Raw genomic sequence first — 16609 nt, forward strand, 5'->3', positions numbered from 1 at the left:
ATTTACAAAAGTAATTTGTTTTGGAATGTAATATTTTATTTTATTTTTTGTGCACATATCTTAATGATCGGCTGGCCTTGGACGTTGGATTTGTAGTGGGTTGTGTGAAGCAAGGTTTTGAAATCCGGATCGGTCATCAAACCGCTCTAGTCACTGGTTTATTGGTTCACTAGTCTAACCGGTCTAACCGGTGGTTCAACCGAAAAAACTATTTTAGAATAGAATAATAAATAAATTATAAATAAACATCCTAAAATATAATTATAGTCTAATATAAATCTTAAAATATCTTCAAAATTTAAAATACTACATAAAATATCATCAACAAAATATATATTATCTTATCAAAATCCAAACTCAAAAGTTAAATAGTAAAAAAGCATATCTAAATATTGAATCCCAACATCATGATTTATCAATAATCAAAATTCGCAAGAACTTGTTGCAAATCTGCTCCAGTGGGATGATCTTCACCTTCATTCCCACCCTCTTGAGCAGAAGAATCAAGAGATGCAGCATAAAGACCACTACTACCACCGCCACTTTGATATAAATCAGCATCAATTTCACCTAATAAAATACACATATTATTATATTATAAACTAACAACATTCTAATAATCATTAGAAAATAAATATACTATACTCACACAATAAGTCATCCACATTACTAGGAAGATCAGACTCTTTCTCTACAACCTCTTCAGTCACCCAAAAGTCAACTAGACTGATGCTTTCATAATCAATTGGATCATATTGTGTCTTTTGCTTTCTTTTTTCTTTTTCCTTCCTAAAAAGTTAAATACAATATATGAAGATTTAATAATTTACAAATTTGTTATGCTAAAGATTACATATGAAACAATATGATATTTCATGAAACATATATTACCAGGATTTAAGACGCAAATTATAGGTAACATAAATAATGTCATTCAGTCTATCATGCTCCAATCTATTTCTTCTTTTTGTATGAATCTGGTCAAAAAGACTCCAATTTCTCTCACATCCAGACAAAGCAGATGCTTGGCTAAGAATGCGAACAGCTATCTTTTGTAAACATGGAGCAGAGCCTCCGAATAACCTCCACCATTCATCTACCAATTATAAAATCATAACATATTAGAAGTTATCAATTAAGATCATAGGAGCATAAAACAAGTTACTATTAATTAAACAAATATTCAGCCATATTCTTACCAGGCTTAAGTTCAGATGCAGCTCGAATAGCTTCTGGTCTATCAAAACTTTCCTTCCGATCTCTATATAAATATATTTCTTTCATTGCCTGAACTGAATCCAAATTGTTACACTTGCAATACAAGGTAACAGGATCAATGAAAATTTGTGATCAGTGAAAATTGAATCTACAACTAATGCTTGCAAATCCTTTTTACAGTCAAAGATGCTCTTCAATGTGATAAACACAGTTGCAAAACGGGTTGCACCAGGACGTACAATTTCTCTCCAATGAGGTCTTTTTCTTAGCCAAGATAAGAAAATCATATGATTGTACACAAATACTGTGATCTTTGAAGCACGAGTTGCAAGGTTAGAAATATGCGCCATGCTGCTTATATCTTTTAAAATAAGATTAAGGCAATGAGCAGCACATGGTGACTAATAGATATTATCATATTTTCTATTGATAAGCCTACCAGTAGCAACATAATTGGCTGCATTGTCAGCCACAACATGCCCAATATCATTAGGGCCAATCCATTCAATCACCTCAGAAAACAAATTACACAAGTGTGAAGCATTTTTTTACGATATTGGAAGCATCTATTGATTTCACAAAGCACAAACCTTTAGAACAATACACCAAGAAATTGATTAACGTTCTTTGTCTTTGATCTGTCCAACCATCAGCCATGAGGGTACATCCAGTTTTCTTCCATGCACTCCTATGACTATCAACTAGCATTTGACATTCTCTTTTAAGATCAGCCAACAAGTGAACCTTGTAACCAGGTCCAATACCAACAACACCATCCAACATATCTTGGAAAAATAGCGACATCACAGCATTAAATGAAATTTTACAATCCAAAAGCCACCAAGCAAACCGTTTATCAACCTCGTGTATCGCCTCTTTATTTTGCAAAACACTTTTAATACTTGGTTGAGCTCCTGGAGTTGTTCTTGGTGCAAACATAGGAGGAGTGACTTTGACTTTTTTCTTTGGATCACCTCCAACTCCTTGCTGACTCGAAGTACGCTGCTGTTCTTCTTGAGCTATTGCCTCATCAATTGCATCCTCTAGCTCATCACCACCCTCTTCACTAAAAATTACTTTTCTTTTGTTTTTGTTGGTCTGAATTTCTTTCAACAAACTTTCCATCTGTTTTTCCATATCATATGGAACTTTAGGATATTTTTTCACGTCTCCAGTAATCTTTGCTAGATGTTTCTTCATCCTGTGAATTCCACCTCCATTGAAAACTTGTAGACAAAATAAACATTGATATTGTGGTTTTCCATTCACTATTTGTAGAGCAACATATTTCCAAGCTAAATCTATTTTTCTCCGTAGGTTAGAAGAACCTTGTGACTGACTATCGTTAGCACTACGGGGATTAGGATTAGCAGCATCATTCGAAATAGGAGGATCGATAGACAAGTTATTATTCACAGAAGCATTGTTAACAACCATTGCTTCTTGATTAATACTATTATCCATAACTGAAATTAATAAAACAGATATGAAATTAAAAACAGCCACAACACAATGAAAAATAACAAGTTAAGAGCCATCAGCAATTAAAAATAGGAGCCACAACACAATGATTAACCATGTTCTTAACCTAAAGCAGGAGCCACAACACAATTAAAAACAGATATTAAATTTTCAAGACTATGTCTAAATTCTGCCTACAACATTCAACAATACTGCAAAATAGAGTAAGTTTCCAGCATTAACAAAACAACAAAACACTAAAATAGAGTAACAGTTACATAACAGAGTAAGTTTCCAGCATATTAGGTGTTCTGGACTAAAACAGAGTAACATTTACAAAACAGCAAAATACTAAAACAGTAATATTAGGTGTTCTGGACTCTGGTTGATAGAAATGACATAACAGAGTAAGTTTCCAATATTAGCAACCAATCCATACATACAATTTCCACAGCAATCAAAACCATACATACAAAGAAGATCGAAGGCCGAAGACCAAAGACCGAAGAAGAAGAATTGAAGAACCAAACTTCAAGCCAAGACCCAAGAAGAATTGAGGAAATATGGAACAAAAATTGAAGAAGAAGTTCAGAGATGATGAAGACGAGGAGCACTCACCTGAGTTTGAGAAGCCAACGAAGACGAAGAGGACCTGCCGAGTTACTGGGTTCCGGACACGGGGAAGAGGAAGAAGTGGCGGTGCTGAGGACCTAGGGACGGCGGCGGCGCTGACGATCTCAGAACAACGGTGACGATGGAGGGCTAGGGTTCGAGGTTCCTTTGCTTCAGAGGGCTAGGGTTCGATGACGATGGAGTGAGATGAATGAATGGGGGAAGGGGGGTTCACGAGTGGATCGGGTTTTCTTTTTTTTTTTTTTTATATAAAACAAATTAAAAAACGGCGTCGTTTTAGGGGAACCGGCCGGTTATCGGTCTGATCCAATCGGCCGGTTCGACGATTTTTTACCGGTTTTCTCCCGAGCGGTTATAGGAGGAGGACCAAACCACTTGTATTGCCGGTTCCTGGTTGAACCGATGCGACTGGCCAGCCTGGTCCAGTTTTCTGAACCATAGTGTGAAGTGATGAAAATCCGATGGGTATGATCATGGCCTTCGAAAAATGCATGCACAGTACATAACCAAAACAAGTAGGAAAAAATTATGGGATAGAAATGAAATTTTTTTATTTAAATTAAATAAATATCAAATACAACGTAATTACATAAATACATATTTGATCATATCTCAGATACTAAGATAAATTTTAAAAATTGAACCCATTTCAAATACTGAGACTCCACTTTGTGGCAAAAGAGTTAAATGGGATCTTAGTATCCAAGATACATGCACAAATAGAATGTAGACTCAACACCGAACATATGCACAATACGCGAATTGGTGGCTCAGTACTCAGATTATTTATTTTAATTCAAATAATTTTAAAATTTAAAATTATGAAAATATTTCATCTAAAATTTAGATGATTATAATTTAAATTAATAATTTAATTTAATTCAATAAAAATAAATATACTTGTATTGTTGTACTACTGTAAAATTAATTTTAAAAAAATAATATTATTAAATTAAGTCATGAACATATAAAAATAAATTGGCTCCCCTCTACGTGCATACTTAGTCTAATAACGCCATCTTCTATCTTGGTATGGTAAAATACAATATAAAATTACTCTAATAATATCACACGATAATACCTAAGAGATAATAATTTTATTAAATATAGTACTCTTTTAAAATAATCATAAATAATATTTATAACAATTTATTCTTGTATAGGAGAACGTTTCAAATTAATATAGGAACATTTCAATTAATATAGGTGTTAGACGGTTTTAATGGACGGTTTTAACTCAAGTTACGTAATTTAAAATCGCCCATTTAAACGTAATTTAAAACTGTACATTTAAACCGTAACGATTAAGTTACGTAATTTAAAAATGCCATCACATTATTTTTTTAGAAACTATCTCATTTAAATTAGAGTGAACTACCAACCCGATCCATGTCCATTTTTCATAATGACAATACGATCCCTCATAATAAAAACGACCCACTTCGATCCCTGTCCTCTACTTCCGTGACACAACGAGGTCTTGTGGGTGTTTTTCCGTCAACTCTGAACGGAAAACGCTGACGTGTCAGGTTCAGGAATGGACATGCGCCTAATTGTCTCTAAATTAAAATTGGTTAGGGATTTATTTGTCTCTATTCTTTAAATAATATCTTTTTAAATTTTTTATTCATTATATTAATATTTTTTTCAATAAATTATTGAATATATAGTATAATAAGTACAAACTAATTAATAAATTATTCAAATTTAAAAATATTATTTATTATGAAACTAAATAAATAATTCTCAAATATAATTTTTAAATATATAAAAATAAATATTAAAATATGGTTATTACATTAATAATAATAATCCTATACATTAATAATAATAACAATACAAGTATATTTATTTTTATTGAATTAAATTAAATTATTAATTTAAATTATAATCATCTAAATTTTAGATGAAATATTTTCATAATTTTAAAATTTAAAATTATTTAAATTAAAATGAATAACTTGGGTACTGAGCCACCAATTCACGCATTGTGCATATGTTTCGGTACTGAATCTACATTCTATTTGTGCATGTACCTTGGACACTGAGACTTTATTTAACTCTTTTGCTATAAAGTGGAGTCTCAGTATTCAAGATGTGTTCAATTTTTAGAACTCCTCTTAGTATTTGAGATGTGGTCAAATATATATTTATGTAATTACGTTGTACTTGATGTATTTTTGTAAATTTTATATTTATTTAATTTAAATAAAAAAATCTATTTTTGTCCCATAATTTTTTCCTACTTGTTTTGGTTGTGTAATGTGCATGCATTTTTCAAAGGCTATGATCATACCCATCGGGTTCACACAACCCACTACAAATCCAACGTCCAAAGTCTAGCCGAGCATTATATGTCCACAAAAAATAAAATAAAATATTACATTTCAAAACAAATTATTTTTGTAAATTTAATTAATTAATGTGTCTTGATGATCATATAAATATCTATCATCATGCTCATTGTGAGACAAATTCTGAAAAGGATTGGGTTCCACTGCTGCAATTGCCATAGCTCACACCAAACGATCACATCCAAGGGACACGCATTTTTCTCCAGACCATGACACATAGGTTTTAGCATGTGTAGATGAATCTTTCTTTCAGCACCACAAAATTTTCCACTTATAATTTATATTTTATATTATTAATTTGACAAACCAAAATATATCATGAGATATTCTTTCATTATAATTAAAATAAAATTTTTTCTTCTAAAATTAACAAATTTTTTCTCTCCTTCTTCTTCTTCATCTTTCTCTCTCATTCTCTATCTCTCTATCTTTTTGTTCTAAAAAAAATTTAATAAAATAATTCAAATAAATTCATAAAATTATAAAAATATTTTAAATTTATAATTAAATATAATTAAAAAATATCTCGTAATATTATTCACATAAAAAGTTATTATTATTATTATTATTATTATTATTATTATTATTATTATTATTATTATTATTATTATTATTATTATTATTATTATTATTATTATTTGCACTTTTTATTTGTTTTTAATTTAGTTCTAAATTTTCACCGCTTATCTTTCTAATCTATATTTTTACCTATCTTCCTTCAAATATTCATTACATATAATTTGGAGAGAATACTAATGTTGTAATTAATAATTAGAATTAAGATTCAATTATTTCAAAAAAAAATTTTTAAATTAATTTCATAACTATTAATATAAATTTTTTATACTAATATGTAATTATATTTTATATATACAGAGAAAAAAATATTATTTTTAAATTATAAGGATGAAAATTAATTATTTTTATTTGTGTAATAAACTTAACACCTAATTAAATGTAAAAGTATACATATTAAATTCTTTCAAATTTTAAATAATGAATGTTAAAATTAAGGATAAAGTATATTTTTTGTCTTTTAAGTTTGTTACAAGTTTCAAAAATACCCCTAAGTTTTATTTTGTTTCAATTTTGTCCCCAAATTTTTCGATTTGCATCATCTATACCCCTGACGGCTAATTTTTCAAAAAGCTTAGGACTACTTCAGCAACAATTTTATAAGAATAACCATCAACACAAGCATATCAGAGATAATTGTCATGCATTATTGTTAGATTAGTCCTAATTTTTTTAAAAATTTAGCTTTAAGAGATATATTTGATGTAAATCGAAAAATTTTAGAACAAATTTGAAACAAAATAAAACTTAGGAGTTTTTTTAAAACTTTTGACAAATTTTAAATACAAAAAATATACTTACCCTAATATTAATTAGTAAAAAATTTAAATTCTTTCACATAAAACTAACATCTAAAAAGCTTATTATTTGATTTTTTTAATGTACTGAGACCCTGGTTTTCACATGAATGTTAGGATTAGTATTGGACATATAGCTCACTTAAAAAATTATGCTATAAATAAGAATATGATGTAATAATGTGGATATCCATGATATAATTGAAAACTTTAATTCCCTTCTTGGTCCTAATTCTAGGAATTTCTATTCTATTCTCTTTGATTTCTATCTAGCTCTCTATCTCTTGATACAATGTCGTATCAAATGGTGCTTTCACTAAACACCATGTTGGCGGCGATCGCCGCTTTCCATGGTGGTTTGGATTCAAGTCACATTCCTTGGCATGATGCTCTTTCAATGTTCGATGGTGCTAACGGCTATTGGTAGATTCTTTGTACTTGGAAGCTGTAGAATGCCAGAGAAACTTCAGAGGCTCAATGTTTTTAGGAGGTCACTAGGGGACTGATCGACCGCGATCTGTCGTGGTTCATGCTCTGGCAACAATGTAATCTAGTAGCAGATTGGCCTACCTTTGAGCTAGCATTTCTGCATTGTTACCAACCAGATTTTTAACCAGTATTACAAGATATTACAGCAAACAACATTTTAGATAACAAAATTAATTTAGAAGAAACAATGTCCAAATTCATATATCAATCACACAGCAATTTAGCCATAGATCCAGAGTTTCCAACCACAACAAATCCAGCACTTCCCTAAGCAAACAATTATAAAGTAGTTCCAGAAATTATGAACAAGAATAATGAGGAAGTTACAAACGAACCTAGTGATAGCGATACTGTGTGGAATGAAGATCAATCGTGGTTCGAATCTATGATGGCACGAAAAGGAGATTTGAGGACAGATTGCGAAGCGAGAGGGGAGGGAGAATGGTGGTTTCTATCATGGGAGGCGTCAAAACTGTGGACGATTGTCACAGACGACGATGCAAGGCAGCACCATAGATTTGCAATAGGCACTGAGGATGGTGCCTCCATGATGAGAAGGGATGAGAATGGTCACGATCTATGGAGATTCAGCGACCATGACGATGCCAGGAGCAGCGCCAAGGTTGGCGCTTTCACAAAGTGGAAGAAAGAAGTTCGTGGTGCTCCAGTAATAATGGTGAGTGCTCATGCCATCACAACCACCATAAGAGGCGGAGATCTCCAAGCTTGTGGATTCTATTAAGTCTCTCCGATTATGGCTAATCCACCACCACTCACATTAGCTATCTTCCCGTGGGATCGCAGTGGAGGATGAGACGACGATGACTTGTAGTAGCGAGCAACGACTTCGACAAGAGGCAGAAATAACGCCACAGAGAACCACAGAGAAAGAAGACAAAGGGGGAACGGGAGCTGGACAGCAGTATCAGGTGCACCGGAGGAGACCAAAAGTGGCACAAATCGCCGATTCCTCCATGCAAGCTTGCGACAACCGGTGGTATGCGGGTTGGAGCTGCGATGGTTGGTCCCTTTCTGATCTTCACCTTCAGGAATGAAAAAGAGGGGAAGGTATTGCCTCCTTCTCATGGGTTGGGCCTCAAGTTGGTGTGCTCAATCCAAATTCGATTTTTGCAAGGTGGATCAGTTATCAGGCTAACTTCCAAAGAGAAATATTTTGATATTTTAATGGGTCTAAACATTTTTAAATAATTGAATTCTGGTGGTAAATTTTTATTTTTTGAGTAGTAGCATAAAAATATTTTAGAATTCATGATTTCTTTTATTAATTGTAATTTACATTTACAATTTTAATTAGGATTTTTATTTTCCGCAACCTCTTGAGGACAAAGTTGTTTTAAAGGGGAGGGCAATGATATGATTAGTATTGGGCCTATAACTCACTTAAAAAATTTATTATATCTATTATCTATTATATATTATATATATTACTAATTTTACAACCAAAATGTGCCACATGTCACTTCGTCATTGCAGTTGAAATCAAATCTCTCCCTTCAAAATTAAAGAGTTCTTCCCTCATCTCTCTTCCTTTTTCTATCTCTCTCATTTCTTCACTCACTCTATCTCTTTTATATATCATTATCAATGATTAATTACAAATTTGATAATCAAAATATACAACATGGCATTCTTTAATTGCATTCAAATTAAATTAAAATTAAAATTAAATATTAAAATTAAAATATAGCTATATTATATATTATATTTATATATTACTAACTAATTTAATAACTAAAATGTGTCACGTAACACTCTCTTATTAAAATTTAGAGAAAATATTTCCCTAAAAAATGAGTAAATCTCCTTCTTACATTTTCTTATCTACTTCTCTATTTTTTTCTATTTCTCTCTATTCTTCCCACTCTATATATACAGTGACAAATCCAGAAAATTTTGTCCGTGGAGACAATATATATATATATATATATATAGTATAATAATAATTTTTATAATTGTACTATGATATTATAAAATATGATTACTTCTCAAATTATTTAACTAACAAATTAAAATAATAAAATAATAATTTAAAAGAATAACAAATAATTTAAATTTTATTTTTCTGGGTTTCATATTTTAAAAAGATTGAATAATCTTTTCATTGTCAATACAATCAAATATCTCTCTTTCTATATATGTGACTAAACAATCATTTAAAAATTCATCTCCCATACGGTTACGAAGCCGGGTCTTTATGATGTTCAAAGTAGAAAAAGTTCTTTCAATTGATGTAGTTGCTACGGGCAAAACTAAAGCTAACATTAAAAGAAGAAACACTAATGGATAAACAATATTTTTTTGAGTCTCAACCAATTTCTCAGAAAGAGCACCAATCCCATTTAAGTTTGAGAATTGATCATCAGAACGCACATCTAATATGAAGTTCTCATGTTGACTATCAAGTGCCAAAAGTTGAGTGGAAGAAAATTCTAATGGATAGAATTGAGCTAATTGGATCAACTTCTCCTTATCAAACACAAAAAGTGAGTGTCTTGGATTCAAACAAGCTATACAAAGAAGCAATTCAGTATTCACCTCTGTAAAACGATTGTTAAGTTCTTGAAGTTGTCTATCAACTACTTGATAGAATATCTCAACTTGAAAATGATGCAAATTTGAGATCTTTTGAACTTTGCGTCTTGATCTTCCTTGTGATACAAATATATCATCTATTTTTGGAACAGTAATATTATGTTTGTCACAAAACAATGAGATTTCATCAAGTAAGAGGGACTAACCATCATCTCTTATATTTTGCAACCGTTACTTAGACACTTTAACCAATGTCATAGCATATACAATGTCTTGATCATTCCTTTGTAACGCTTGAGATAACTCATTAGTAACTCCCAAGATATTTTTCATCAAGGGAAAGTTAAAAATGAATTCAAAGGATTGAATGACATTCAATAAATGACATGCTTCAGCTCTTTGTTCTGAATTATTTTCATCTTCCTCAACACATTCAAGAACATTGACCACGGAAGGAAACAAAGAAATTAATCTAAGTATAGTTCCATAATGTGAACTCTATCTAGTGTCTCTAACTCTTTTTAAAGCCATTTCTTGATTCAAACCACGTCTACTAGAAATTTTTTCACTTTGTAATGCTTCAATTGTCTTAATCATCTGACTATCACGAAGCATATATCTTCGTTTACACGAAGCTCTAACAACATTGCACAAATTGGTTAACAAATTAAAAAGCAAAGCGATTGCAACTTGTTTTTTTGCAACCATTACAAGAGCTAACTGAAGTTGGTGGTTAAAATAATGCACATAGAAAGCATAAGGATTTTTTTTTTCAATATCAAAGTTTTCAAACCATTAAATTCTCCTTGCATATTACTTGCACCATCATATCCTTGTCCATATATTCTTGATAAACTTAAATTATATGTTTCTAATAATGACTCCAATGCTAATTTTAGAGATAGAGCATTGGTATTAGAAATATGAACAAGACCAAGAAAATGCTCCCTAACTTGCCCTTCTTTGTTCACATACCTTAAACAAACTGACATTTGATCCTTAATAGAAATGTCGCGGGTTTTATCAATCAAAACAGCAAAAAATTCATCCCAAAGATCATTAATAATAACTTTTGTCGTTTCACTTGCAGCAACTCTTACAATATCTTTTTGAATTGAGGGTGCTCTTAGTTTAAGATTTCCACGAGCATTTTTGAAAGCACGATCAATCTCTTCATTATGTTGCGCAAGAAAGTTTAGAAGTTCCAAAAAATTTCATTGATTAATAAAATCATCTGTCTCATTGTTACCACGAAAGGCCAATCCTTGTCGCAAAATAAATCTAATACAATCAATTGTGGCTGTCAAGTGAATTTGATAATTCTTTTTAGCTTGATAAGATTGTTTTTCAATAGCAGCACTGATGTGTTGTTTTGGCTTCACAAGTGCTTCACATTTTCTCCAAGTTTGATTATGAGTACTATCATAAATTTCAACATGAATTTGTAGTCTCTCTTTTTTTTTTCAATTTAAAAAGCCATTAGTTACAAAAGCATCACCACCTTCAATCTCAGATTTTATAAGATAACAACAGAGACAAAAGACATCTTTTGATATATTATACTCTAACCAGTTGCCATAGTCATCAAACCAATTTGGATTAAATCTTAGAAAAGAAGAACCACAAGCAGTTTGTGAAAAATCATGAGTCCTTGGTTGATAAGGACCTTTTTGCAAATATGCACACCTAACTTTGTCTCTGTCATTTGGATGATAGCTTGAAATCTTTGGTCGTTGTCATGGATCTGCTATAAGACTCTCTACTTCGAATTCTAAAAATCTCCTTTTGTTAGAAGAGGTTGACGAATTGTTTTGGGATCTAACCCCAACAATGACATTCTTTTGAAATATTTCTCCATTAGTAATAGGATAAATTATAAATCTAAGTTAATTGACTAATATAAATAATTCACAATTCTACACAAATTTTAAAATACAGTATAAAATTATAAATACAAAATTGACAAACATGTGTCATTCAAATTGATTTCCAAATTGCAATGGCACTAATGAACTAATAATATCCTAAATTCCTAATTTAAAATAAGTCAATACACAAAACAATTAACAAACAGATTAAGGAAACCAAAAGCAATTACATAGACAAAACTGAATTGCAGAACCCAAGAGGCAATCAACAAAAAGCAATTAAAAATCATGAATGTATGTGCCAAGAGGCAAGAGTGAAGAGTCCAAGACTGAACTGCAGAACCCTGAACTCCACGAGGCAGAACCTAGCAGCTGTGCGGCACCCAACGGCAGCAGGACAAAGGCTGAACTGCTGAAGACCGAGGAGTGAAGCTGTGAAGACTGAAGAGGAAGAGGAAGAAGAAGAAAAAGACAGAACCAGACGCCGAAGGAACGCAGCGGCAAAACTAGACATGGGCACGCGGCGATGCAAGGAGAAACCGACGGAGCCGACACAGGAGAAAGGCTGAACGGGACAGCAACAGAGAAACTGGCGGAGTGGCAGCAGACGGCAGTAACTCTGGAGGACTGGAGTCTGGAAGCGGAGGCTGGAGCAGAGGAACAAAATTAAAAAAGGAGAGAAGGAGAAGGATTAGGAATTAGGAGGGTGGGGGCAAATTAGATATTTCACTAAGAACTACTCATTAATTTTTTCAATTTCACTATGGGCAGTTGCCCCCACTACCTGCTGAATACATCTGGCCTTGTATATATAATTTATAATTTATATTTTATATTAGTAATTTGACAAATTAAAATGTGTCACCAGATATTTTTCATTATAATTAAAATAAAATTCTTTCTTAGCTTCCAAAATTAACAAACTCTCTTTCTTATTCTTCTGCTTTATCTTTCTCTCTCTCTTTTCTCTCATTCTCTATATCTCTTCCTTTCTATTCTACAAAAAAAAAAAAATTAATAACATAATATAATTTAAATAAAAAATATTATTATATGCGTATTTTTTATTTAGTTTTAAACTTTTACTGTTTACTTTCTAATATATATTTTCACTTTTTTTTCTTCAATTTTTATTGCATATAATTTATAGAAAATATTAATATTGTGATTAAAAGTTAGAATCAAGATTCAATTATTTTTAGAAAAGAATAAATTTGAGTTAATTTTATAACTATCAATATAAATTTTTTATGCTAATATCTAATAATATTTTTATATATATATAAAAATATTATTTTTAAATAACAAGCATAAAAATTAATTATTTCTATTTGTGTAACAGACTTAATACGTAATCAAATATAAAAGTATATACGTTAAATTCTTTCAAATTTTAGATAATGATGTTAAAATCAATTATTAGTAAAAAATTAAACTCTTTCATATGAAAATAATAACTAAAAAACTTATTATTTACTTTTTATCTACAGAGACCCTAGTCTTCTTAGCAGATGGAAACTTTTGTCTCTTACGTTACGACTTTTTTGTAAAAGTAGTTTAATGCTATAAATTTTTTGTACATAATCTGTAATGTCAAGACCTATGTAATTTTAAAAGATTTATATTCCCATAATATTATTACGAGTAAAAATATTACTTATGCTATAAATAAGAATATAATATAATAATGTGGATAAATATGATATAATTAGAAACTCTAATTCCTCTCTTGGCTCTAATTCTAGAAATCTCTATTCTATTTTCTTTAATTTCTATTTAGTTTTCTCTATCTCTTGATACAATATCATATTAGCATCTTATAACTTTTTTTTTTTTTTATAAAAATAGTGTGATTTTATAAATTTTTTCAGTCATAATCTATAATATCAAGATAAAGTTTATATAATTTTAAAAAAATTATATTTCTATTAAAGCAAAAATATTAGTTAATAACTAACTACGAATAAAAAAAATAAATTATATTAATCATCTAACATTTTTTAAATTAGAATTTAAGAACCAGCAAAGGATCGGTCAATGTCATCAGCCAAATCCATTGATTCGCTATTTTATTTTATTTTTTTAATTATTATCTTATTCCTTCCCACTTCTTTCTCATTTTTCCAAGTTCTAACACTACAACTTCACTTTTCACTGTTTGCCATTCATCATCATTACCACTGCCGGCCACAAAACCGCCTCTGTAGGCTGGTCATTTACCGCTATTAACCAAGTATCTTAAATACTAAATTTTAAATCTTATATTTTAAATCTTAAATATTAAAATTTAAGAATTCTTAAAATTTAAACCTAAATTAATTTTTTTATGTGTAAAAAATCTAAATTTATAAAGCACGGACAATATACTGAATTGCTGTGTCCGCGTATTGGACACATTTCGAACACAATACTCATCAACATTTGTCTGACACGTGTGTCTGTGGTGTCCAACTATGTTTTAATAAAATATATTTTTTTTCGAATACATTTGGACACACCTAAATACTATCACATATAAGTGTGTCTAACCTTATTCTTAATATGTATTCTTGAAATGAGTTTAGAAATAATATATATTATTATTTATTAAAATAAAAAATATTTTTAATATTTTTAATAATTAAAAAACATTAAAAATAATTAAAAATTATTTTGGTTGATTTTTTTGGTTATGGAAAAGGTGTTGGTGTTGTGCAATGAAATGGACGTATGGACAAAATTTGCACTGTTATGGTGTCAATCCAAAATGTAGGTTACGTTTTATTCCTTTTCTTATTTTTTTTGTTCAGGAAAATAAACAAACGCAGCCTGCGTTTTGTTTTTTTCCAAGGTTTTCGAATTTTTTTTATTCCTTTTAAGCCCAAATGTAGCATGCGTTTAGCTATGGGTAGTAAAATTTTTTTTCTTTCTTGCACATTTGTCGTAGTTCTTAGTTTTTTTGGCAGTTAGGTGTGTCGAAGAAGTCGGATTAGGTGATGTTGAAGTTATGGAAAATATTACGAATTTGCGAGTGTATTATAACGGTGAGGTTATACCAAACACACATGAAGGAGTGACTTTTGTTTGTGAATGTCCGTTGCTATTTACTATTCCATGTACCATGAGTTTTGTAGAGTTGCAAAATGGGTTTTGTAATAACATTCAAAGCCACATTTAGAAAAGGGTGAGCAACATTTTATACAGGAATCCTGTACAAGTATTTAGTGGGTTGATACAGTTTCAAATGATGTCCATCATTGATGATGGCAGTATGCAGTAGATGTTATGTATTTATCAACAAATCCGATTTCACGTGCCGATGATAGAGCTGTACGTTGAGTTCGAACAGTAGTCGGGGTTGGGCGCGGTTGGCGAGGAGGTCAATGTTGATGAGTTTAGGGATATAGATTGGGAAGAAGATAATAATGACAGTGAAGAGGAGTTCGAAGCCAACTATGAAGTCGATGACGAAAACGATGACGGAGACTTGACAGGCAATCCAGCGGTGCAGAATGAAGCGGATGCAATTGTAAGCCAGCACCCGTTTGGTGTTTCGTCTTTTATGCGGACTCTAGATCTCAAAGTCATGCATGCCCCGAAATTTTCTGAGTATGCGAACATGAGTATGTTATGATTATTAATTCAAGTTACCTACGGTGTTTATTTTATTTGCCTTTTATTTGCCTTGCCTGACTGACCATGTCGTAGGTGAAGGCAACGCTGCGTCGGAAGATGGTGAGTTTAGTGTCAGAATGGAATTTGGTTTGAGAGAGTCCGTGATATCTGCAATCAAAAACTACACTATCTCTAGAGGAGTTGATTATACTGTGTATGAGTCTGAGCCGTAGGCATTCTATGCAAAATGCAAGGGTTATGGTGCAGGTTGTGATTGGCTTATCGGAGTTAGCTTGATTTGAAAAAAATCTTGTTGGGAGATCAGAAGATACAATGGCAAACACACGTGCACCATGGGCACAATTTCACAAGATTATGCCAAGTTGGACTCAGACACAATTGCAGAGGCTATTAGGCCATTGGTCGAAGCAGACCCGTCGATAAAGGTGAAGTCTATTATTGCTGAAGTTCAATCCAGGTTGAACTACACTGTAAGTTACTGTAAGGCTTGGTTGGCAAAGCAGAAATCTGTCACAAAAATTTTCGGTGATTGGGAAGTTTCTTACCAGACTTTGCCAATATGGTTGAAAGCAATGACTGTGAAGATGCCAAAGTCTCGTGTGCAAATTAAAACGCTCCCCGTTTACCATGAGAGTGAGGAGGTTCAAGGTGTAAGAGTATTGCACCGCATTATTTGGAGCTTCTATCCATGTATTGTAGCATTCAAACACTGCAAGACACTGGTGCAAGTTGATGGTACGCACCTGTACGGTAAATATAAAGGTGCACTTCTGGTTGCGGTTGCATAAGATGGGAATTAAAACATTGTTCCCATTGCATTTGCGATAGTCGAGGGTGAGATGGCAGATGCGTGGGAGTTTTTCCTGACCAATTGTGGAGATATGTTGTTACCATTGCTGGTGTGGGCATTATTTCTGACCGCCATACCTCTATCGTCGCTGCAGTAAATCGTAGTAACGGTGCATGGTCACCACCAAGAGCGTGGCACATGTACTGCATGAGGCACATCAGGTCCAACTTCTTAAGGAGGTTCAAGGCTCCGTAT

General features: G+C 31.7%; 1 pseudogene; it reads right to left on the reverse strand.

Moving 5' to 3' along the window:
• Nucleotides 1-10579: 10579 nt before the first annotated feature.
• Nucleotides 10580-12463, reverse strand: LOC110266426 (uncharacterized; annotated as a pseudogene).
• Nucleotides 12464-16609: the final 4146 nt, after the last annotated feature.

The sequence above is a fragment of the Arachis ipaensis genome, chromosome B1 (genome assembly GCF_059453495.1).
Source record: "Arachis ipaensis isolate K30076 ecotype BB chromosome B1, ASM5945349v1, whole genome shotgun sequence".
NCBI classification, from domain to species: Eukaryota; Viridiplantae; Streptophyta; class Magnoliopsida; order Fabales; family Fabaceae; genus Arachis; species Arachis ipaensis.